The sequence below is a fragment of the Palaemon carinicauda genome, unplaced genomic scaffold (assembly GCF_036898095.1).
Source record: "Palaemon carinicauda isolate YSFRI2023 unplaced genomic scaffold, ASM3689809v2 scaffold449, whole genome shotgun sequence".
NCBI classification, from domain to species: domain Eukaryota; kingdom Metazoa; phylum Arthropoda; class Malacostraca; order Decapoda; family Palaemonidae; genus Palaemon; species Palaemon carinicauda.
The window spans coordinates 1-23,828 of record NW_027171705.1 but is presented as its reverse complement, the minus strand read 5'-3'; the positions used below and the strand labels follow the sequence as shown (position 1 = coordinate 23,828).

Below are 23,828 nucleotides of genomic sequence, written 5' to 3'. Positions count from 1 at the left end.
AGGGTTGGGGCGATTGCAGGAGGAACCGCATATGCCACCAGAACTTGAGAGATCACAGATGTAGATCAGAGGGCTCCTTGCTCCTATAACGTTCCCTGGGGATTGAGCCAGAGGAGTAAGCAAAGAAGCAGCAAAAGCAGACGCACCTGATAAACATGAAGAAAAAGCATAGCTCTTCCTTCCCCCTCAAAGCATGCGTCTGCCACCACAAAGACGTCACAACCAACACTCGACATATGGGATTGACTGCAAACAATTATGCCCCTAGAGCACAGGGTGTGGATCTACAGCAGGTTCAGTGATAAAAATAACCTGGATGTTAAGTCCATCTTCCCACAATCGAGTGTCTCACTTCACATAATCTGTAGACAGCATTCACTTCCTGAAAAAGAAAAAAGAAAAAAGTTTGATGTGGCCAGAAACCAAAGTGAATAGACCTTGACAAGGGGGCGACACTCCTCCCCCCTTGGTCCAACCTGTTGCTTAACTGCTCGTTAATCTATTCAACCGCTGTCCAGCTTCGGGCTGAAGACATACCCCTTATCTGAACGATGGTCTGTATTTGCATAGGAACAAATTCCCGTGACTGACTGTCTCCAGATACAATTTATAATACAATACTTATAAATTATAAAACACTAAAAATGTGATTTACCTTAAAATCCCTTCTTCTGCCATTTGATTTTACTCATCATGAAACTCTATTCAACAAGACAAATTAAAAACGCTTTGAGCCAATGGTAAAAAAAAATTCACTGAGGCTCTACACAAATTATAAATTACCCAACTCTCAGACAACCAATATAAGCCTAATAAACTAGTTTTCTTTGGATGAGTTTTCTACCACAAAAACAATTAAAGAAATTCGAATTGCCATAAAACTGTCAATGAATCTACCTAAGCTTTGACGTTATCGGACCTATTAACTGCACATTCTAATATTACTTCCCCCACTGTAAGCACTATTCTGACCAATGTTCTGTCGAGCTAAGAGAGAAAAGTCATTAATTCAAAAAAGGTCTGAGCTAAAAGAGAAAAGTCATCAATTTAAAAAAGGTCTGAGCTAAAAGAGAAAAGTCATCCATTTAAAAAAGGTCTGAGCTAAAAGAGAAAAGTCATCAATTTATAAAAGGTCTGAGCTAAAAGAGAAAAGTCATCCATTTAAAAAAGGTCTGAGCTAAAAGAGAAAAGTCATCAATTTATAAAAGGTCTGAGCTAAAAGAGAAAAGTCATCCATTTAAAAAAGGTCTGAGCTAAAAGAGAAAAGTCATCAATTTAAAAAAGGTCTGAGCTAAAAGAGAAAAGTCATCCATTTAAAAAAGGTCTGAGCTAAAAGAGAAAAGTCATCAATTTAAAAAAGGTCTGAGCTAAAAGAGAAAAGTCATCCATTTAAAAAAGGTCTGAGCTAAAAGAGAAAAGTCATCAATTTAAAAAAGGTCTGAGCTAAAAGAGAAAAGTCATCAATTTAAAAAAGGTGAGCTAAAAGAGAAAAGTCATCAATTTAAAAAAGGTCTGAGCTAAAAGAGAAAAGTCATCAATTTAAAAAAGGTCTACAACATCTAATTTGGTAGAAGAAAATCCAGACTAACAAGGAATTCAGGTTTGAATTACACCAGGAATTCAGGTTTGAATTACACCAGGAATTCAGGTTTGAATTACACCAGGAATTCAGGTTTGAATCACACAAGGAATTCAGGTTTGAATTACACCAGGAATTCAGGTTTGAATTACACAAGGAATTCAGGTTTGAATTACACAAGGAATTCAGGTTTGAATTACACCAGGAATTCAGGTTTGAATTACACGACAGAGAGAAGACAGGGGACAGCCATCAAATCAAGTCAACATAGAAACCCGTAAGTTATAGTCAACGTAGAAACCCCTAAGTTATAGTCAACGTAGAAACCGCTAAGTTATAGTCAACATAGAAACCCCTAAGTTATAGTCAACATAGAAACCCTAAGTTATAGTCAACATAGAAACCCCTAAGTTATAGTCAACATAGAAACGTTTATATATGTAGTGAAGAGTTGTCTATAGACAAAGTTTGAAGTGTTATACAAGATGTTCATATATAGAACATGGCAGGAAGAATAGATTACATATATTCCCAATGAATATGTCGACCCGAGAAAAAGAAATTCTTAAAAGTTGACTTGAAAATTGGATAAAGCACAGGATAAAAAAAAGTCTTATATCATTATTACTATCTAAGCTACAACCCTGGTAGGAAAAGCAATACGCTATAAGGCCAAGGGTTCCAACAGAGAAATATATCCCAGAAAGTTAAGAAAACATGGAAATAAACAAACTACAAGTAATGAACAGTTAAAATATTTTAAAAAACTAACATTATAATGGATATTTCATATATAAATTATAAAAAATAAAACATGAAAAGAAATAATATAGAATACTGTGCCTGCGTGCACCTTCAAGCATGAGCTAAAAAAAAAAATAAGTTAGCAATTTATAAAAGGTCTGCAACATACGCTTCAACAATAAATTAGGACTATACAGTATTCCAGAAATGCCTAAGAATTTATAGAAAACCAGTAGATATGGAAATAACTATAAGCAGACCTGTAAGAAGGCCAAGGAAATTAGGGACAAAAGACATAAAAGGAATTCAGGTATGAAGTACAGGATAAAAATAAGACAGTGGACAACTATCATATCAAGTGTAACTCCACAAGAATTTGTAGCCAATGTAGAAATGCTTTTAACTATAGTGAAGAATTATATATTACGAAAAAGTTTGAAAATATTATTATAAAAGATGTTCATAAACAATGTGACAAGAAGACCAGATAACAGAAATTACTGATGAATATGTCGACCCAAGGTAAAAAATAAATTCTTGAACAAAGTTGACGACCTTCCACTTGATGTCAAGAATAGCAAAAATGTGGCAGCTTTCAAGAAAAACCTGAAGACTTATCTTTTTAGAAAGTGTTATAATAGTGACCTGAAAACTATTAAACCTGAATACAAATGCTAGCGAAATAACTGATAAGATAGAGAGCAAAATATTAACTGGAAAATTATTTTCACACACCAAGGCCCGCCTGAACAGACTTTAGTGTCTGATGAAGGGCGAGAAATAAACCCGTAAAAGTAAAAAGTAAAAGTAATAAGACCCATTTAAATAAGTTACAAGTTCCAAACAATCACAGTACAGTAGAAAATGGAAATAAAGGCCAAAGGTGAACAAAATAGAACAGTGAGGAACACACCTAAAACTAATCTTGCAAAGATTAAACCTAGATGGAAAAACACACACTTTCCAACATACTGGAGTCAACATCAATAACAATCTGATATCATGGATAGAAATAAAGAGAAGAGTGCACCAGGGATGTGTTTTGTCCCAAGACCTATTTGCAATGAGGAGAGAAATAGAGAGAGGAGTGTACCAGGGATGTGTTTTGTCTCCAGACCTATTTGCAATGATAGAAATATAGAGAGGAATGCACCAAGGATGTGTTTTGTCCCCAGACCTATTTGCAATGAGGATAAAAATAGAGAGAGGAATGCACCAAGGATGTGTTTTGTCCCAAGACCTATTTGCAATGATAGAAATAGAGAGAGGAATGCACCAGGGATGTGTTTTGTCCCAAGACCTATTTGCAATGATAGAAATAGAGAGGAATGCACCAGGGATGTGTTTTGTCCCCAGACCTATTTGCAATGATAGAAATAGAGAGAGGAATGCACCAGGGATGTGTTTTGTCCCCAGACCTATTTGCAATGATAGAAATAGAGAGAGGAATGCACCAGGGATGTGTTTTGTCCCCAGACCTATTTGCAATGAGGATAAAAATAGAGAGAGGAATGCACCAGGGATGTGTTTTGTCCCCAGACCTATTTGCAATGAGGATAAAAATAGAGAGAGGAATGCACCAGGGATGTGTTTTGTCCCCAGACCTATTTGCAATGATAGAAATAGAGAGGAATGCACCAGGGATGTTTTGTCCCCAGACCTATTTGCAATGATAGAAATAGAGAGGAATGCACCAGGGATGTGTATGGTCCCCAGACCTATTTGCAATGAGGACAGAAATAGAGAGAGGAGTGCACCAGGGATGCGTTTTGTCTCCAAACCTATTTGCAATATAAGGGGAAAATATCTTGAGAAACATAATAGATACGGTATCAGTCAATATAAATAACTATGTATGTGACGGTGATCATTGCTGACACTGCCAAAAAGTAACAATCAAACAACTTTGTTTACCTGGGTAGTATGGCGACTCAAAATGGTAGAGAAAAAATGAGAAAGAGAATCCTGAGAGACAAAAATGCATTTCAAAATATAAAAAATCTGCCGACATATAATAGAGTTGGTGTACAAACAAGAATTAGGGCTTTAAGAACATATGTGTGGTCCACCCTTATGGATGGGTCGGAAAGCTGGACAATAATGAGTTGAGAAACAAGGTAAATACAGCAGAAATGATATTTTACAGGAGTATGGTCAGAATATCTTGGGTGGACAAAGTAACAAATGAAGAGATAATGGCAAGTCTTGGAGTGCAGAGAGCAATGGCAAAGGAAATAAGCGACAAAACAGTTTTGTTGGGCTATTCATAAGGAGAGAAAAATGAGCACTGTCTCACTGGGAGGATAGAGGGGAAATAAGAGAGTAAAGTACATGGACAGTATTGTGGTGACAGTATTGTGGTGGTCTTTGAGGGTAATTATACAAACAAATGAAGTGATACAAATGGCTGGAGGCAGGGAGAGGTTGAGGTGGAGGCAACTGACCTCACCGTCCAGGACATGGCACTTCCGTAAGTACTGTAAGGCTGCATGGAAATGTCATAAATGATAAAAACAGTTGAGAACTAATGCGTCTATAAAAGTTAACAATGATAATGTTAAATTTGTAGAAGTATTCAGGTGAAAGAATGCCAGGAAAACAAAGAGAAGAGTTCAATGGCTTGTCAGAGACAGAAACTATTACCACCAGACAAAATGAATAATTTTCTCTTTAGTTTGACAGAACATTGGACAAAACTTTACTAAACATCTAAGTTATCAATAATCCAAGAATTTTTGACTTCCTTCAGTGACTTAACTCCTGTCACACCAGTTAAATTTAACATAAAGGTTTGGAATCTAGTCTCCATTTCACAAATTAAAAAAATCTAAAATGGGATTTTAGCAGAAATATTCAATACAAAAAAAAATATCTATTTACTCCACTTAAGACAATTCTAATACAGCATATTACTCATATTTAAAGCAATCCTATTTCAACTCCTCTACAGGGGCAATCCTATTGAAACATATTACTCCCCTACAGAAGAACTCAATTCACAGCTTTCAACATTGACCCAAGATATAATTCATGAATAAACCTATAATGGTTCTGGCTCCATACCACAAATTCATTAGTGTCTTCCCAATGATTTAGAAGACTAGTTACATAATGTTTGAAATTACTGTCCACATACTCCTCAACCTGAAAATTTTTTCAGATCAAAGCAAACATATATTGTATACCAGAACCAAATCTCATAAATCAAAATAGATAAAAACCACAATTGTTTCACTCTAACATAGAGTCAAAATAGATAATAAAAACCACTAAGTTTCATGATTTTGGCAGTAAAAATGTAAAAATAACAAAATCCTTCACTGCAAAGGTTATAAAGATAACACCAAGATTTTATTTACATAAGTTAACGTTTAGATTATGTCCAAGGCCGAGGGATGAGGCCGAACTAGTAGGTGCAGCTGCTCCACAGGAGAATGTCGACTACTGGAACGTGGCCCCTTCAAAATACGAAACAGGGGAGCAAGCATACCTGAAAGATATGAGAAGATAATTAGATCACTGTATTATAAAGTTGATGTACACATGAACTACCACAGAAAAGCTACGATAAAAAAGTTCTGGTGATATTGAAGAACTTACACATCATGAATGGTAAACCTAACCTAACCTAACTTCCTTGACATAAGTCTTCAAAAGACCAAACAATCATATCTTTATGCTATAGAGATATTTTTCGTTAAGGAAAGGTGGACGCCAGAGAAATATCAAGTTAAAAAAGCAAACAGCTGGGTACAAAGATGTCTAATGATAAGGTTCACATAGAAAAGTTACCATATAAAAATTTTGGTGATATCAGATTTTAAACAATATGAAACGGAAATGACTTCCTCGACACAGTCTTCGAAAAACCAAGCAATCACATCTCTAGGCTATTAAGAATTTACTTGAACGTAAGGTGGACACCATAGGAATAAACAGCTAAAGAAGGGGAATAGCTGGGCACAAAGATATCAAATAAGGTTCAAATATGCGAGAGAGGATTGTACTGCAACCTGCATTAGGTAGCCTCAAGAAATCACTGGATTAAAATATCTTCTAGTACAGCAGTATCTCTTTCCTGGATACACACTTCTACTCTATTCTTTTTTCTTTCCCACCACTGTCCCTATATTAAGGGGTTGGTTCTACGACCTCTCCAATGCCTTCTACCGAAGGCATCCTTTTCCACCAAACCTTTTCTTTCCAAATCACCCTCAACCTTACCTCTCGCCGTCTAATTTTCTACCTCCCGCTCGATCTCCTCCCACTAAATGGTTCCTCCCGAGGCCTCCTCTCTCACTTCCCAACATCCATCTTCGACACGTGTCTACAACATCTCGGTTGGGACATACTGATCATGTCTACAACATCTCGGTTGGGACACAATGATCACCTCGGTGACCTTCACTACACCTGTCATTTTTACTTCATCATTTTACAATCTATCAAGCAGTGATATTTCCATTATCCACCTCAGCATTTTCATCTCCTTCTCTCAAGCCTTTGATTGCTATTTTCATCTTAAGAGTCTTAAGAGCCCACATTTCCAATCCATACATTAGCACTGGTCTTACTACTCTGCTATAGAATACTCTACAATTATTAAAATCAAAATACTTCATAAATATAATAGCTAACAGGCATGCTCTAATTTCCTGTCAATAAAAGATAGTATGCAGGTCATGGTTATAAAATACCAGCTAGAGTTAGGAAAATTTTGGGTGGATATTTTTAAGCCAAATTTGTTAGCCAATAAATGCACTGAATGTTGGATAACCATCTGTTAATGAAAATAGTTTACATGCAACTATAATATGAGAGAGAGAGAGAGAGAGAGAGAGAGAGAGAGAGAGAGAGAGAGAGAGAGAGAGAGAGAGAGAGAGAGATAAATGCAGTGAATGTTGGATAACAATTTGAAAATGAAAATAATTTACATGCAACTATGAGAGAGAGAGAGAGAGAGAGAGAGAGAGAGAGAGAGAGAGAGAAAGAGAGAGAGAGAGAGAGACTCCTGTACCTTTGAAAATTGAGTCAAAATATGGAGAGCAGGCTGCTAAAACACATCGGTGGGCCTCAAACTGAAGTCCTGCTACACGAAGTATGACATCACAACAGCGAACCAGTTCCCGTTGGCTTATTAATTTCTCATGGCATTATCAGGGAGCAGTGTCAAAGCCATTGCTTTGGGCTGTGGCACCCTAGCAGTACCAGCTGAACTCGGCTGAGTCCCTGGTTAGGCTGGAGGAACGTAGAGAGTAGAGGTCCCCTTTTTTGTTTTGTTTCTTGTTGATGTCGGCTACCCCCCAAAAATTGGGGGAAGTGCCTTTGGTATATGGATGGATATTTAACATCTGAAAATATAAAATTCAACCTATAGTGTTGGGCTCAGGAAACTTACACGAACAAAATTATCAGTCAAGGCCAGCTGAAAACATGATGAAAAATTTAGGCACTGAAAAAATAATCTTATATAAGAATTATTATTATTATTATTATTATTATTATTACTATCCAAGCTACAACCCCAATTGGGAAAGCAAGATGCTATAAGCCCAGGGGCTCCAATAGGGAAAAATAGCCCAGTGAGGAAAGTAAATAAGGAAATAAATAACCGAAGAGAACAAATTAACAATAAATCATTCTAGAAAAAGTAATGTCAAAAGAGATATGTCATATATAAACTATTAACAACGTCAAAAACAAATATGTCATATATAAACTATAAAAAGACTCATGTCCACCTGGTCAACAAAAAGGCATTTGCTCCAACTTTGAACTTTTGAAGTTCTACTGATTCAACAGACTAAAATAAAATATACCTGGATAAGAACATTTTTTTCCATGACGTATGTAAAACCGCTTCTTTCTGTGGGATACAGGAGCTGGTAAATGAAACTATAAGTCACATCTTCCTGGAAGTAGTTTTTCTGATGCCTCTTTTGTAAACAGCTTCATTTCCTGACACACCCACATGACCTGGAACCCAGTAAAACTTAAACTTCCTTGCCTGCAGAACGACAAATATACAGCCACTCTAAAAAGTTTAAAACTAAAGGCTTCATAGGATTTAAAACCTGTCAATGCCTGCAACACACTACTTGCATCACTAAAAATGGTAAAATTTCCCTCTCTCATTAATGCTACTTTTTTCAAGAACAGTCAGGATACCATACAGCTCTGCTGTTAACCCTTTTACCCCCAAAAGGACGTACTGGTACGTTTCACATAAGCCATCCCTTTACCCCCATGGACGTACCGGTACGTCCTTGCAAAAAAATGCTATACAAATTTTTTTTTTTTCATATTTTTGATAATTATTTGAGAAAATTCAGGCATTTTCCAAGAGAATGAGACCAACCTGACCTCTCTATGACAAAAATTAAGGCTGTTAGAGCAATTTAAAAAAAAAATATACAGCAAAATGTGCTGGGAAAAAAAGAACCCCTTGGGGGTTAAGGGTTGGAAATTTCCAAATAGCCTGGGGGTTAAAGGGATAAGATAGAGGAGGCTAAAGGGAGTGTACATTTATAGCTCAAATGACAAAATTGGAAGTAATTTGAATTTTTTCTACCAATATATACCTAAAGCTCTTTGCTGTGGAGGCTCACCTCTAGGTGGGTGGAGGACAAAAACCAACTGGCTGTGCATCTGTCCCGGGACGGCCTCTGTTTCGTGATACCTTGAGGGATCCTGCACCGTGAGAGAGAGAGAGAGAGAGAGAGAGAGAGAGAGAGAGAGAGAGAGAGAGATAGTTAGTTTTCCATTCCAAAGGTAAGGCTATGAGAGTTATATTTCAAGATATCTTATAAATACCAAATATAAAGGGAGTTACTTTAACATCCCACTAACACATACCATATCAGGTCAACAAATGCATCATGACTGCAAACTAAGGTTAATTAAACAATGTAACAAATGAAAGGAATTACAGGTCCTCAACTTACAAAATTTAATTGGTTCTAAGAAACTGTTTGTAACTCAAATTGTTGGCAAGTTGAATTTTGTTAAATTTTTGCCTAGGGTAGGCTTAACCTGACTTACAGGCCTAACATTTCCAGATACAAAACTCAAAAAATAGTAAAGTTTCATAGGAAATATTTTAACCATACAAACCGGAGACCTTTAATAAGAGTATGACCTTGGCACAGCTGGAAATGGCCGTTAAGCGTTCAACGAGGTCAAAACGCCAGGCTGTCAGGTCACCTGCCCACCTGATAGGTAGAACTACCTTCACTTTGACCTTTAACCTGGGACTTAACCCTTTTACCCCCGGGCTATTTGGAAATTTCCAACCCTTAACCCACAAGGGGTTATTTTTATCTCATCACATTTTGCAGTATACTTTTTTCAAATTGCTCTAACAGCCTTAATTTTTGTCATAGAGAGGTCAGGTTGGTCTCATTCTCTTGGAAAATGCCTGAATTTTCTCAAAGTATTATCAAAAATATGAAAAAAAAAATTTTTATAGCAATTTTTTGCAAGGACGTACCGGTACGTCCATGGGGGTAAAGGGAAGGCTTTTGTGAAACGTACTAGTACGTCCTTTGGGGGTAAAAGGGTTAAGCGTTCAATGAGGTCAACACACCCGGCTGTCAGGTCACCTGCCCACCTGATAGGTAGCACTACCTTCACTTTGACCTTTGACCTGGGACTTAAAGAGTGGAATAAATACATAAGGCTGGCAGGAACGTAGAGAGTAGAGGTCCCCTTTTCATTTTGTTTCATTTGTTGTCGGCTACCCCCCAAAATTGGGGGAAGTGCCTTGGTAGATGTATGTATGTATAAAAATCATTGAAGTTTCCACAAGTTTATGCAATATACAGTATAATGCCAAAAGAATAAAAGAAGTTATTATTATTACTAGCCAAGCTACAACCCTAGTTGGAAAAGCATGATGCTATAAGCCCAAGGGCTCCAACAGGGAAAAATAGCCCAGTACAGAAAGGGAAAAGGAAATGAACTCCAAGAGAAGAAATATCAATCAAAATACAACATTTTAGGATAATTAACATTAAATTAGATCTACCTTATATAAACTATAACAACTTCATAAAAACAAGAGGAAGAGAAACCACATAGAAAGAACATGCCCGTTAAAGGAGACTTATCCTTAGGGGAGTGGAAATCCCTGCATGACCAATCTGACTGCTTTACTGACCCAGGAAATGTCAATGTATTTTGGTCCTGAAGAGAAGTGAATGTCATGATTCCTGTTCAACATCCTAACTAAAGATGTTAGGCTAGGCCTCCCTTAGGGATTATCATTATTATTATTATTACCTGCTAAGCTACAACCCTAGTTGGAAAAGCAGGATTCTATAAGCCAGGGGGCTCTAACTGGGAAAAATAGCCCAGTGAGGAAAGGAAAAAAGGAAATATAAAATAATTAAGAACAGTAACATTAAAATAAATATCTCCTATATATAATATAAAAACTTTAACAAGTGGAAGTGAAATGAGATAGAATAGTATGCCTGAGTGTACCCTCAAGCAAGAGAACTCTTAACCCAAGACAGTGGAAGACCATGATACGACCCTAGTTGGAAAAGCAAGATGCTATAAGCCCAAGGGCTCTAGCATAGAAAAATACCCCAGTAAGGAAAAGAAATAAGGAGATAAATCAACTAGAAAAAAAGTAATGAAAATTGAAATAAAATATACTGTATTAAAATCAGGAACAGCATTAAAATAAATCTTTCTTATATAAACTATAGAAAGAAACTCAAGTCAGCCTGTTCAACATAAAAACATGCTGCAAGTTTGAACTTTTAAAAGTTCCACCAATTCAACTACCTGATTAGGAGTATCATTCCAAAGCTGGAATAAAACTTCTAGAATACTGTGTAATAGTGGGAAGCCTTACGAGAATCTAAATCGGGGGTTCCCAAAGTGGGCAATGGATTGACATTGTGAGCGGTGAGGCAAAAGTTGTGTCTGGGTGTGTCTGGGCGTGATAGTCGCAATAAGAGCATTTAAGAAATAACTTGTTTACGTTTTTCCTTTGTTTTTACAAAATCTTATGTCAAAACCTGTCAGTTTACAAATAATAAAAATGTCATTAGAATTATAAACGAATACATTGCTCTGTTGCGTGGTTCAAAGTGTATCAAGAGGGGAAGGGGTCTCTAGGAGTTCATCTGGAAACCAGTGGGACACCACCCTGAAAAAGTTTGGAAACCACTGATTTCAGTCCTATAGGACTAAGTGATAGAATGTACATACATATATATACCATATATGATTTAACGAGTCCTTAAACTATTATTAGGGCGCAGATAAGAAGCCAAGCCCTCTCACCTGTCTGAAAGCTTTACTTTTGACCTTTCAATCCAGGACTGGGGAGGGAAGTTAGGTTATAAGACTTAGGTTTGTACATACATACATACATATACCGAGGCCCTTCCCCCAATTTTGGGGGGTAGCCGACATCAAACAAATGAAACAGAAAAGGGGACCTCTCCTCTCTACGGTCCTCCCAGCCTGACAAGGGACTCAACACTTTGGCTGGTACTGCTAGGGGTGCTGCAGCCCACCCTCCCCCGTTATCCACCACAGACGAAGCTTCATAACACCGATTCCCCTACTGCTGCTACCTTCGCGGTCATCCAAGGGACCGGAGGAAGCAGCAGGGCCTACCGGAATGTAGTAGCATCATATGATTAATGACAATGTAAAAATTTTCTCCATACTTCCCCTTGTAAAGAGTTTCAGCCAACGAGAGACTGTTGTGAGAATGGTTTAATGAGTGCTTAAACTATTGATAGGTTGAGGATAAGAAGCCAAGCCCCCTCACCTGTCTGAAAGCTTTACTTATGACCTTTCGGTCCAGGACTGGGGAGGGAAGTTAGGTTATAAGACTTGAGTTTGTATAGCTATGAATAATTTCCGTAAATAGGGAGACTCACTGCTTAGTGGGTTGGTAGTCCCCCTAGAACTGAACTGGTTGGTTCTTCTCTGGAAGTATCCAACCCCCTGGTCCCATATGGGAGCAAAACAGTGATTCCAGGAAACTCTTATTTCTCTTTCGTAGGGATGAAAAGACTGATAGAACCTGTCTTTTACACAGAGACATGTATTGGCCAAATGAAAAAACCTTTAAATGGGAGATGTCAGTTTTGAATAATTTACCTGTATGACGATTAACGGGTTTGTATAGATTTCACCATCCCTTGTTTAGGAAGAAGGTGGAAGATACCTCTTTTAAAGATAAAAGAATGAAGCTCTAATGTGTATCTTGAAAGCAGTATGGCAGGATGTATAACCCACACCCTTTATTAATCCTACCGACGATAGTCCAACAGAAAAAACTTACCCGTTACTTTATCAGTACCTGGACTTTCAGACAAGAATATTAAAAGAAACAATCCTTAAAACAAGAAATGTTAATACCTGTATTAATCTACAACAACAACAGCCGCTGTTTCTAGTCCACTGCAAGACAATGGGATGGAGAAGGTCTCGAACCTGGGGTCATATACTACGGAATGGGAATTCTTTGGAGCCGCCTTTTGGCTTTAGCTGTTTGGAAACAGCTATTTGGCACCGAACTGGTTTACTGACGTCCTTTACGAGGTAGCGACGTCCTTTTTGAGATAGCGACATCCTTCCTGAGGCCCCAGGCTATTTTAGCACTTGGGATCAAATGAAATGCTGTATCTTTTTCTAAATGTGATGGATTTCAATATGATGCAACATAGAAACCTAATCATGCTATTGCAGAATTTGTAAAAGCATATAACACGGTCAAGAAGATGAAAGAATAAATTTTGGAAGGTGAAGCTGGTTAGCTTTTTTTCAACACAAAACCGATGTGTGGTATGCAGACGGGATATTTAAGATGTTTTCATTGTGTTATGGCAGGACATGGTGGTGTTTTCATTGTCTTATGGCAGGACACGGTGGTGTTTTCATTGTCTTATGGCAGGACACGGTGGTGTTTTCATTGTCTTATGGCAGGACACGGTGGTGTTTTCATTGTCTTATGGCAGGACACGATGGTGTTTTCATTGTCTTATGGCAGGACACGGTGGTGTTTTCATTGTCTTATGGCAGGACACGGTGGTGTTTTCATTGTCTTATGGCAGGACACGGTGGTGTTTTCATTGTCTTATGGCAGGACACGGTGGTGTTTTCATTGTCTTATGGCAGGACACGGTGGTGTTTTCATTGTCTTATGGCAGGACACGGTGGTGTTTTCATTGTCTTATGGCAGGACACGGTGGTGTTTTCATTGTCTTATGGCAGGACACGGTGTTTTCATTGTCTTATGGCAGGACACGGTGGTGTTTTCATTGTCTTATGGCAGGACACGGTGGTGTTTTCATTGTCTTATGGCAGGACACGGTGGTGTTTTCATTGTCTTATGGCAGGACACGGTGGCATTTTTCCTGTGTTGTATGCCCTATTATCGAATAAGCACAGAACATACTTTAGAATGTTTTAGACAATAAATGTATTATCAGATTTACAGCCTAAAGGATTATACTGGCATCATGAACAAATTGCTTTTTTGCCATTAGTCATGTTGAAAGGATGCTTCTTCCATTTAGGTCATAATGTACATAAGTATTTGAAATATCTTGAGCTCTATATCATTATTATTACTTGCTAAGCTACAACCCTAGTTGGAAAAGCAGGATGCTATAAGCCCAGGGGCTCCAACAGGGAAAATAGCCCAGTGAGGAAAGGAAACAAGGAAAAAATAAATATAAACTATATAAACTTTAACAAAACAAGTGGAAGGGAAATTAGATAGTGTGCCTTCAAGCAAGAGAACTCTAACCCAAAACAGTGAAAGACCATGGTACAGAGGCTATGGCACTACCCAAGACTAGAGAACAATGGTTTGATAGAATAACTGCTTATCATAGCTAGTCTCTCTTCTACCCTGACCAAGAGGAAAGTAGCCACTTAACAATTACAGTGCAGTAGTTAACCCCTTGGGCAAAGAAGAAGTGTTTGGTAATCCCAGCATTGTCAGGTGTATGAGGACAGAGGAGAATCTGTAAAGAATAGGCCAGACTATTCGGTGTGCGTGGGCAAAAGGAAAATGAACCGTAACCAGTGAGAAGGACTAAATGTAGTACTGTCTGGCCAGTCTAAGGACCCCATAACTCGCTAGTGGTAGTATCTAAACAGGTGGCTGGTGCCCTGGCCAACCTACTACCTAGAAGGAATTCAATAATGATACCATCTTTTACTTGAAATAAAAATCATAGTAGCATTAACCTATGTACCAGAGTCAGGGTGTCACGAAGACCCAATGAATCCCTCGAAGCCATTTGATGCACAAACTAACAATTGCATCCCTTCTCTTAGGGATGTAGTTACCCCAGAGGGAAGCACATTGGTGAATCAGGAATTCTAGTGCTTTAGCCTGATTGCACAAGTTCTTCGTGCTGTTTTTGTACAAGTGATCCAACCATGAGAATGCCTACAAGGAGTAAAATGGAAGCCGTTTTAAAGTTTACATCTCTGGCGCTGACAAAACCACCAATTGCCGAGTTTATCACTTGCGACACAAGGGGTCAAGGACGCCATACCAGGACCCAGAGGCAGCGGATTAGGATATGTCCCTTCTGTGACGTGGACCTTTCCCTCTCAACTTTAAGGGAGTCCTTCAGAGCAGAGACCTGCTGTTTAATCTTATGAATGGTGTCATAACCTTGTCAGGACCAGAGTAGTTCCAGCCTATGTTCAGGGAAGAACCCATCGATGGATGTCTTCCTCCCTATGGAAGGTGACAGAGGGACCTCTCCATATTTAACCTTCGGATTACTCCAAGAACCAGCAGAAAGGACGACTCCTCACCCGGCTCTGCTGTTGGAACTTCCAAAGGATCTACGCTCGTAGGATCTGAGCAACCTACCTCTACAGTGGTGGAAGACAGATCCTAATTCATAATTGGAGAGGGAGAATTAGCGAGGTCTACCCTAGCCCTTTTACTTGGCAGAGGAACAGAAGCATCTTCCTGCTTGACTACTGGATGACAATTCTTACACCATAAAAGAATGTCTTTCCACGGTCTCCCCAACTCTAGTGCAGGAATGGGGGAAAGTCTGATCATGCCAGAACAACTTCGCAGGCGAAGCAGGGGTCAGGATATCATTTAGCAAGAGGATGTGGTGGCTTAACATCATCCTCATTTGAGGTCGTCAAGAATAAGGACCAAACGGTACTCCTCTAAGTCACTCACTCTTAGATGTCGTAACACAAGGATCTAGAAAGCTTGCATTATAAGCAGATGGAATCAAGGGAGTATGAAATCTAATGGGCGCCAAAGGATGAAGCTGGGGAATTACCTTAGGAAATGGAGAGAAAGTTTCAGGACATCCCTTCTATCCACATGCAGCCGAGACAACCACATTCCATGTTCGTAAGAACTGGAACATTTCCGCTTCTCTTAGAAGTTGATCTAGGATTGATTGATTGATTCAAAGTTTTCAGGTATCCTGACATCTAAGGTCATTGACACCGATATCATTTAGTTTATATATAAAAAAATAAAAGTATATTCAATTAAAACCATATAAGTTTAATGTTATTATAAAAGTTAAATAGTTCTCAGAAGACCTGCTTCTGATATAAATCTAAAAATGCCACTTGCATAGTAGGACATGTCCAAGACTCTTGGTAAGGATGAACCTGCCACCCTCAAATCGAGTCTCAAATATATATACCTTAAGTTATTATAATTGGAGCATTCGGTCAACAAATGCCTCACTGTTAGAGGTACCAAACAGTCGTCACATTATGGTTGGTGTTGGCCCTTAAGCAGAAACTCGTGTTTCGACCGAGTGTGACCAATACGGAGACGACAAAGAGACGTCTCCCGTTTTCGGGGCATCATAATATACCTCCAAGGAGATATGACATTTGTTACACCTCCCATTTTATTGCCATCTAGGCTATCCCATTGCTGTTGCCATTTATTGCAAACCAATTTCTTGATGTCAGGTAAGAAATCATTACAGGGAATGGGATACCTTCTTGGTAGCAACTCGGATGCAGCATTCTTAGCCAGTGAATCTGCCTTCTCATTCCCAGACATACCTACATGTGCTGGAGCCCAACAAAATCTAACCATTAAACCCCTCCATCCAATAATAAAAAGCCATTCTAAAATCTTTAAAACTAGAGGGTTGCTAGAATTAAAAACTTCTAGAGCTTGAAAGGCACTCCTTGCATCACAAAAATTGTAAAATTACCCTCCTTCTCCAACGCTATTTTCTCAATAGCGGTTAATATGCCATACAGTTCGGCAGTAAATATGGAAGCGGTCAGAGGAAGTGCACCTCTACAATTAAAACCATTACTATGTACTCCAAATCCAACGCCAGCATCAGATTTGGAGCCATCAGTATTATATAAAAGTCTATCCTCTATGTTCTTTAACATGTTCATTAAAAAGAGACCTGGCTTCTAGGTCTGACATTCTTCTTAGTTCCAATAAAATATTTACAAAAAGATATCTCTGGTAACTTCCATGGAGGCATTGATGATACCTTGAATGGAAGTACCTTACTTTAATTATATCCAGACTATTTAACAATCGTTTCACCCGAAAGCCATAAGGTTGAGGAGATTTTGGGTGCAACTCAAAGTATGATGCGTGTCTTACAAGGCTTGCAGTCTGAAAGTCTAGTGTGTTAGGGAGTCTTTGCAATCTAAACCAATACCGAAGAATGGAAGACATTCGGTAAAGGTCTAGAGGTAATTCTCCAGCATCAACAAGGAGACTTGGGATAGGTGAGGCTCTAAATGCTCCTGTAGACAATTTAATACCAGCATGATGTATCGAGTCTTAATATTTTTAACCAGCTTGGGGTGGCTGAAGAATATATTTCACATCCATAACTAATTTTGGAAAAAATCAAGGCCTTGTATAATTTTAAAATAGTATTGGGGTCTGCCCCCCATGATGTATGGGACAATACTTTTAAGATATTCAGAGCTTCAACACATTTAGCTTTTAACGCTTTTAAGTGAGAAACCCATGTAAGTCTACAGTCAAATATCAAACCTAAAAATTTGGTTTCCGATACACATGGTATCCGTTGACCTTTAATGTATATATCCGGGTCTGGATGTACTCCCCGGATACGACAAAAATGGACAATGGTAGTTTTACTTGTCGAGAACTTAAATCCATTCATGTCAGCCCACTGGATAATTTTATCAAGTGTTGGATTTTTCTCTCTGCCATTGCCATTCTAGCTCCAGCAAATGATATTGAGAGATCATCCACAAATAATGTTGAGAGAACATCCCGGGGAACGACTGAGGATATCCCATTAATTGCTAGAGCAAAAAGGGTTACTCAGCACACTCCCCTGAGGAACTCCTTCCTGACACTTACTCTCTGATAGAGTATCCCCAACTCTCACTTGAAAAACTCTACGTGAAAGAAATGCCTGAATAAATAGTGGCAGCTCTCCTCTCAATCCCAATTAATGAATGGTTTTAAGTATACCATATCTCCAAGTGGTATCATATGCCTTTTCAAGGTCAAAAAAGACTGTCACGTGGTGCTGTTTGGAAGCAAAGGCTTCACAAATAGAAGACTCAAAAAGTCGTATCAACACATCAGTCGTTGAGTGCATTTTTCTGAATCCACATTTAATCGGTGATAAAATACCCTTCTTTTCAAGGTACTACATCAACCTTGCATTGACCATCTTCTCCATGATTTTACATAAACACGAAGTCAATGCAATAGGTCGATAGCTTGCTGCTAAAAACTTGTCCTTACTGGGTTTTAAAAAGGCTTAAATAATGGCTAGTTCCCAAACACTTGGATAACTATGATCATGCCATATTCCATTAAAAATGCTTAAAATAAATAACTTTGTATTAAAAGGTACATGTTTAATCATTGCATATGGAATTCCATAGGGTCCAGGGGCTGTATCATTGCAAGTAGCGAGTGCGGAATCAAGTTCTATTTCAGTAAAGGGAGAATCATACGATTCTTCCCTTCCTGTTGCAAAAATTTTAAATTTTCTTTTCTTCAATGCTCCTGTACTGGTGACCAGGAGCTGCTACACTCTTGCACGATACATTTGAAAAATGGTCAGCCAGGGCATTGCTAACTTCATTTCCTTCAGTCACAAACTGACCATTCACTTTCTACACTGGTGGTGGGTTCGGGGTAAATTTGCCTGCAATTTTTTTTATTTTCCTCCATACAGAAGATGGTGGTGTTCTACTATTAATGGAGGAAACAAAAGCCACCCAAGATTGGCGTCTAGCTTCTTTCATGGCACGACGGAACTGTGCTCTACATTTCTTGTACATAATTAAATTCTCATCAGTTCTGCGCAATCGTGTTAGAGATCTTCTTGTGGCTCTGTGGGGGGCAGTTAGTTCTGAAGACTACCACGGGACCACGGGACTGGTCGTCGTTTGAATAACCCTGTTGTTTTAGGAATTGAATTGACTCCTGCTGTATGGAGAGTTCCATTCAGTAAGTCTATGGCATCATCGATATTTTCAACCTGTCCTGCATCCCCCTCAATTTCGCTGAGCTCACCCACAATGTTTGGTACTGAAAAAAAAATTTGCTCTGGGAGGAAAATCTCAAACAGTAAGGAGAGAAAAATATACAATACTTCATTCAAATACACGCTATAAGAGAAAAAACTCTGGGTAAATATATGACACTTTAATTTCTTGCTAAATACCAAACCATATACTTTTTCCACTCGCTTCCTTTTTTTTTGTCTTTTGCATTTCCAACCGTGATTGGGGCACACCACTCTATCATAAGCTTTATGGGGAAACCAGGGTTTTTGGGTGTGAGACAAAAGTAAAGTGACCAAATCACAGGTGTGTGAACGGGAGTGGTAGCAAGCTTACCCTCCCTACCCCCGCTAACTAGCGGTGTGGGTAGTTAACCATCGCTAGATTTTAATGGCTTGTCATTTCAGCTCCACCGAAACTATAACCCCTAATAAAAAGCGTGGTTTGTATTCCAGTTACGGAACAAATGTATTTTTCCCTAACTAATACAAACCTTCCGATATTTATATAAGGATATATCTTTTATCAAAACAGGGAGCCAATGAAGACTTTTGGTGCAAGGTGGTAACTCTACCCATAGCTTGGGTAGAGGGTGGTACCAGTCACCTGTATATATACTCACAGAGGGGTGAACTAGACACTTTTTTTAATTGGTCTTAGAGTGGAGGTACCGTCCTAAAATTCTCAAAGTTGGGATCCTCCTTCCCGTGTCAGCTTTCTTCAAGCGGCAGGCCCCTTCCCGTGTCAGCAATTTTCATGTTGCATGTACCAAAAACCTGAAAAATATAACCCAGTTATTAAATAATTCCAAATTTCTTTGGTTTTATTATATTAAAGTACTTGTATTGATTAGAACATCAGAATAATAAAGTCTATCATTTGCTGTGTCCTTACTATGAAACCAAAACTATATGTGAATGGCAAGGCTACTCCCACAATGTTTGGTACTGAAAAAAAAATTTGCTCTGGGAGGAAAATCTCAAACAGTAAGGAGAGAAAAAAATACAATGCTTCATTCAAATACACGCTATAAGAGCAAAAAATCTGGGTAAATATATGACACTTTAATTTCTAGCTACATACCAAACCATATACTTTTTCCACTCACTTCCTTTTTTTTTTTCTTTTGCACTTCCAACCGTGATTGGGGCACACCACTATTATAAGCTTTATGGGGGACCCCAGTGGGGAAACCAGGGTTTTTGGGTGTGAGAAATGTCCAAAATGAGTGATTTGCAGTAATGATAGTCATAAATGCATAATAAACACATTGTAGTTGGAGATATACGGATTACGTAAGTGGCTGGAAATTATAACATTCATCTGATTCACTTTCCATCCTTCTAATGGTTTGGGCTCCACCATGGCTAGCTATGCTCGCAAAATTAACATTGCATCACTATTCCCAAGTTCTGGCAGACGTACCGTGTATGTGTATGCAAGCATCGTGGGTCATTATTTCAGGAATATATTTTACTTTCACATGAGCAAGTATGGCTATATGCTGAACAGAGCATTTTCAACAACCAATTACTGTACTGAAATAGATGAAATTGCACTACTGGAAGCTTCCAAATTGATTGTACTTTCCTTTTAGATGTCTTTATGTGATTACATAGTCATGGTGGAACTGAAGAGGATGGAAAAAGGGGATTTTAACGTAGGAAAAATCTATTTTTGGGTGAGATAGCCATGTTTTCCTGATGGGAGTTCCCTCCGGCAGCTTCCTACTGTATAATATTTCGCGATTCATATTATATGAGAATTACCGTCAGGTATCACAGGGTTCTAACCCCCAGTACGACTATCCGAAGATATCGGGTGGAAAAAAATGGCTGTTGTCGTATAACATATGGGAACTTGTGCATTAATATTTGGAAGGTCGTAATTGGTTAAAAAAGCCTGGTAATGATTACGTCATACAACAAAAAGAACGGCTGGCAAATGCAAACAATGCATGTGCAGTAACTCCTAAGCAGTCTCCCAAAATTAATAAAATTAGATTTAGAAATACTTCATCTTAATCGAATGACATGCAAGTTATTACGCCTCACTCAACATTAAACAGAACTAAGGTTGTAGCTTAGCTAATAATAATAATAAACAGAGGGGCACTCAGTAGAGTGCAGACCTCCGTTGCGGAAGCTCATTTCTCGACCTCTTGCTCCATCTTGACCTAGGCCTTTGACCTTAACATGTATTAAATGGCGTGGATTTTCATACACTCTAATATGAACCAAGTTTGAAGCCTCTGTGACAACAATGTCCAAACTTATGGCTGATTACGTGAATTGGACATTTTGCTTGACCTTCCAGAATTTAATCATTTCCAGTTTTATACATAAGTTGATTCCTTGACGTTTCAATATATGATTAAAATTATGGTCAGGAAGCTGTTCACAAACACGCACACAAATGGGGTAAAACATAACCTGCTTCCAACTTCATTGGCAGGGTAAAAATACCAAACTAACCAAAATCGGTGCCGGTTTAGTATGTGGCCTACCTTTTTTTATTCTCGTTTAGTATGTGACCTACCTGGCTTGTTAGGTTAGGTTAGGTTAGGCCACATACTAAAGCAGACAATTTTGTAGGCCATATTCAAAAGGTGGACCATACACAAAACCGGCAACCCAAAATCTGTATGAGCAAATTGTTCGGCAACCAGACCACCTGCTCACAAAGAAAATGGGGATCCTTCCTAACTGTATCCATCATCTCCCACACTTAAACATATGTATATGTTGGTCCACCCAACTGACACTGATTGATTCAGTTCTTTGCATTTTTAAAGATTGTGGTGACCTATTTGGTAACCTCGCTGACTGGGAGTTACAGTCCCCCTTAAACTCGTTAGTTCCTTTGGTAGCTGCAACCTCACCATCCTTGCGACCTAAGGTTGGGGGATTTGGGGGCGCCTATAGGTCCACCGGTAAATATACGATACTTTAATTTTTAGCCAAATACATGCACCGTATATTTTTCCTACTCGTTATCTTGTGTTTTATGCATTTCTGACCTTGATTATTGGGGGCACCTTCCCCACTATAGGTTCACCAGGTAAAATGGTTTCAAGTGCAACCTCCATCAGATCAGGCAAGGACACGGCCTGTGACAGGTTTGTACTATTGTTTAAAATCGGAGTAGTTGGCTTTTGAATAATTTTCAGATCTTTAAGTATCCGTTTTGATTTTTCTACAATTTCTGGATATAGATTTTCGATGGGCCTTTCAACCTCTTTAACTACTTTCATTTGTTTCTTCATATTAGAAGGAGAGATATAATGTTTGTCAGTGTGGTTTGGCAAGTTTTTCTTCAGAACCATTGAAAAAGGTTGCCTTGGTCTTATTTGCTTTTCAAGAGCTCTTTTACGAGCCTCTTTAAAAGTAACCCTTTCCATGGTCCTAATGGCCTGAATTTCTTTTTCAAAAATAACCTTTACACAGCTTTTAGATGTAGCTGGGTGTGCTTCCCCACAATGTATGCAATTAGGGTTTTCTCTGCATACTCCATGGCTACTTTTTCCACAGTTAGCACAAACAGCTGGCTTATTATTTACTTTTCCTTTGCATTTCTGGTTTAAATGGCCATACATTTGGCAAGGATAACATCGCAATGGTGACGGGATATATGGTTTTACCTTCAAAGATAGCCAACCAGCTTTTATAACATTTGGTAATCAGCATTGATCAAATGTTATAATCAGAGTAGCAAGAGGGATACGTTATTCTCCAACTCTCTTTCTCATTCTGACTACTTTAACTACTTGATTTTTCAGTTCATCCTCAATTTCTTTTTCCTCTATATCCAACAATTCTGGAGCATATATCACACCTCTACTCTGGTTGAAAGTAGGGTGCGAAATGCATTTTACGCTATGACCATTCAAGGTTTTAAGTGTTTTCAACCTTTCACCTTGTAATGGGGAAAGTGTGTCTATCAAGAGACTTCCATTTCCCTGGGGTAGAATTTTTGGCTGCCCTCCACATAAAGTAACTATTTCCCTATTAGCTTTAAAAACATTTATACGCTCATTTCTTCCGTTTTCAAATTCCAAGATAAAAAAATTTTCATAATTCACTACTTCATAGTGACCAGATAATACTTCTACTTTTCTATATCTTTCTGTACTGTCATCATTTTTCACTCTCTTTCTTCTTCACTAACGTTTTATTATTCACATGACGTGAATAAGGTTCTAACGTTACAATGTTAGAACCCGAGTTGGAGCTGTCTGTACCGAGGTCCATGTTTGTATTTTCCAGGTCGTCAACAGAGGGGTGGGTTTTTTTTGTTGTGAGCAAGCCGGGTTATCCACCTCTTATCGGAGGATGTCGGTCCTCCTATCCCATGTGGCCCAACACGAGAAGAGGCTTCAGCGGGGACCAGTCCTCTATTAGAGAGGGGCTGCCTCTCTTAAAGTGGGCGTACACTGGTCAGTGGGGGTAGTTAGCCCCTCCCACCGTCGACTCCAATGCCTGGCGTCACCCATTACCTGCAAATATGGGTGACTTAAAACCGGATCACTGGAGCCCGACTCTTAACAGACTTGGTCTGTACCCAATGGGGTCTGCCAGAGGGTGATGGCGTCTAAATTGGCACAGGTTGAGATGGAATGCAGTCCATCCCCCACACTGCCAAATCCAAAGCAGCATCCAAAGTAAAATCGAACATGCCAAAGTCGTCAACAATATCGAGCCCAAAAGGAAGAGATGGGAGAAAAAAGAAATAATCAAAAGTAAAAGAGAAAGTGCTGACTGATTTAGTTGGATCGACAGCTGGGCACCGAGGTCCAATGGGAAGTAGTTCCCACTGTTCATTAGAGCCCAGCTGCTAATCCCTAAGCCCCCCATCCTCATCAAGGCTTCAGCATCTGGGGGGGCATGGATTAAGAAGTTATTTTTCCCAAAGCGAGATACATCACCTGGTGCAATGGTTCCTACCTTTTTCTGAATTAGTTTGCTAATTTCAAAAGCATTGAATG

The 23,828-nt window shown here is 38.8% G+C and overlaps 1 long non-coding RNA gene across 3 annotated transcripts; it reads right to left on the bottom strand.

The window, feature by feature from the left end:
• Nucleotides 1-1,485: 1,485 nt before the first annotated feature.
• Nucleotides 1,486-19,767, bottom strand: LOC137636931 (uncharacterized). Of its 3 annotated transcripts, none has more exons than XR_011043299.1 (5): nt 19,467-19,767; nt 8,905-9,013; nt 8,143-8,299; nt 7,341-7,674; nt 1,486-5,813 (listed from the first exon to the last, which is right to left on the bottom strand). It is a non-coding gene; the product is annotated as an uncharacterized lncRNA (long non-coding RNA). The 3 variants fall into 3 exon arrangements; XR_011043300.1 differs by having other exon boundaries at nt 8,932-9,013; XR_011043301.1 differs by lacking the exon at nt 8,905-9,013 and having other exon boundaries at nt 19,467-19,765.
• Between the last annotated feature and the right edge of the window lie 4,061 nt (nt 19,768-23,828).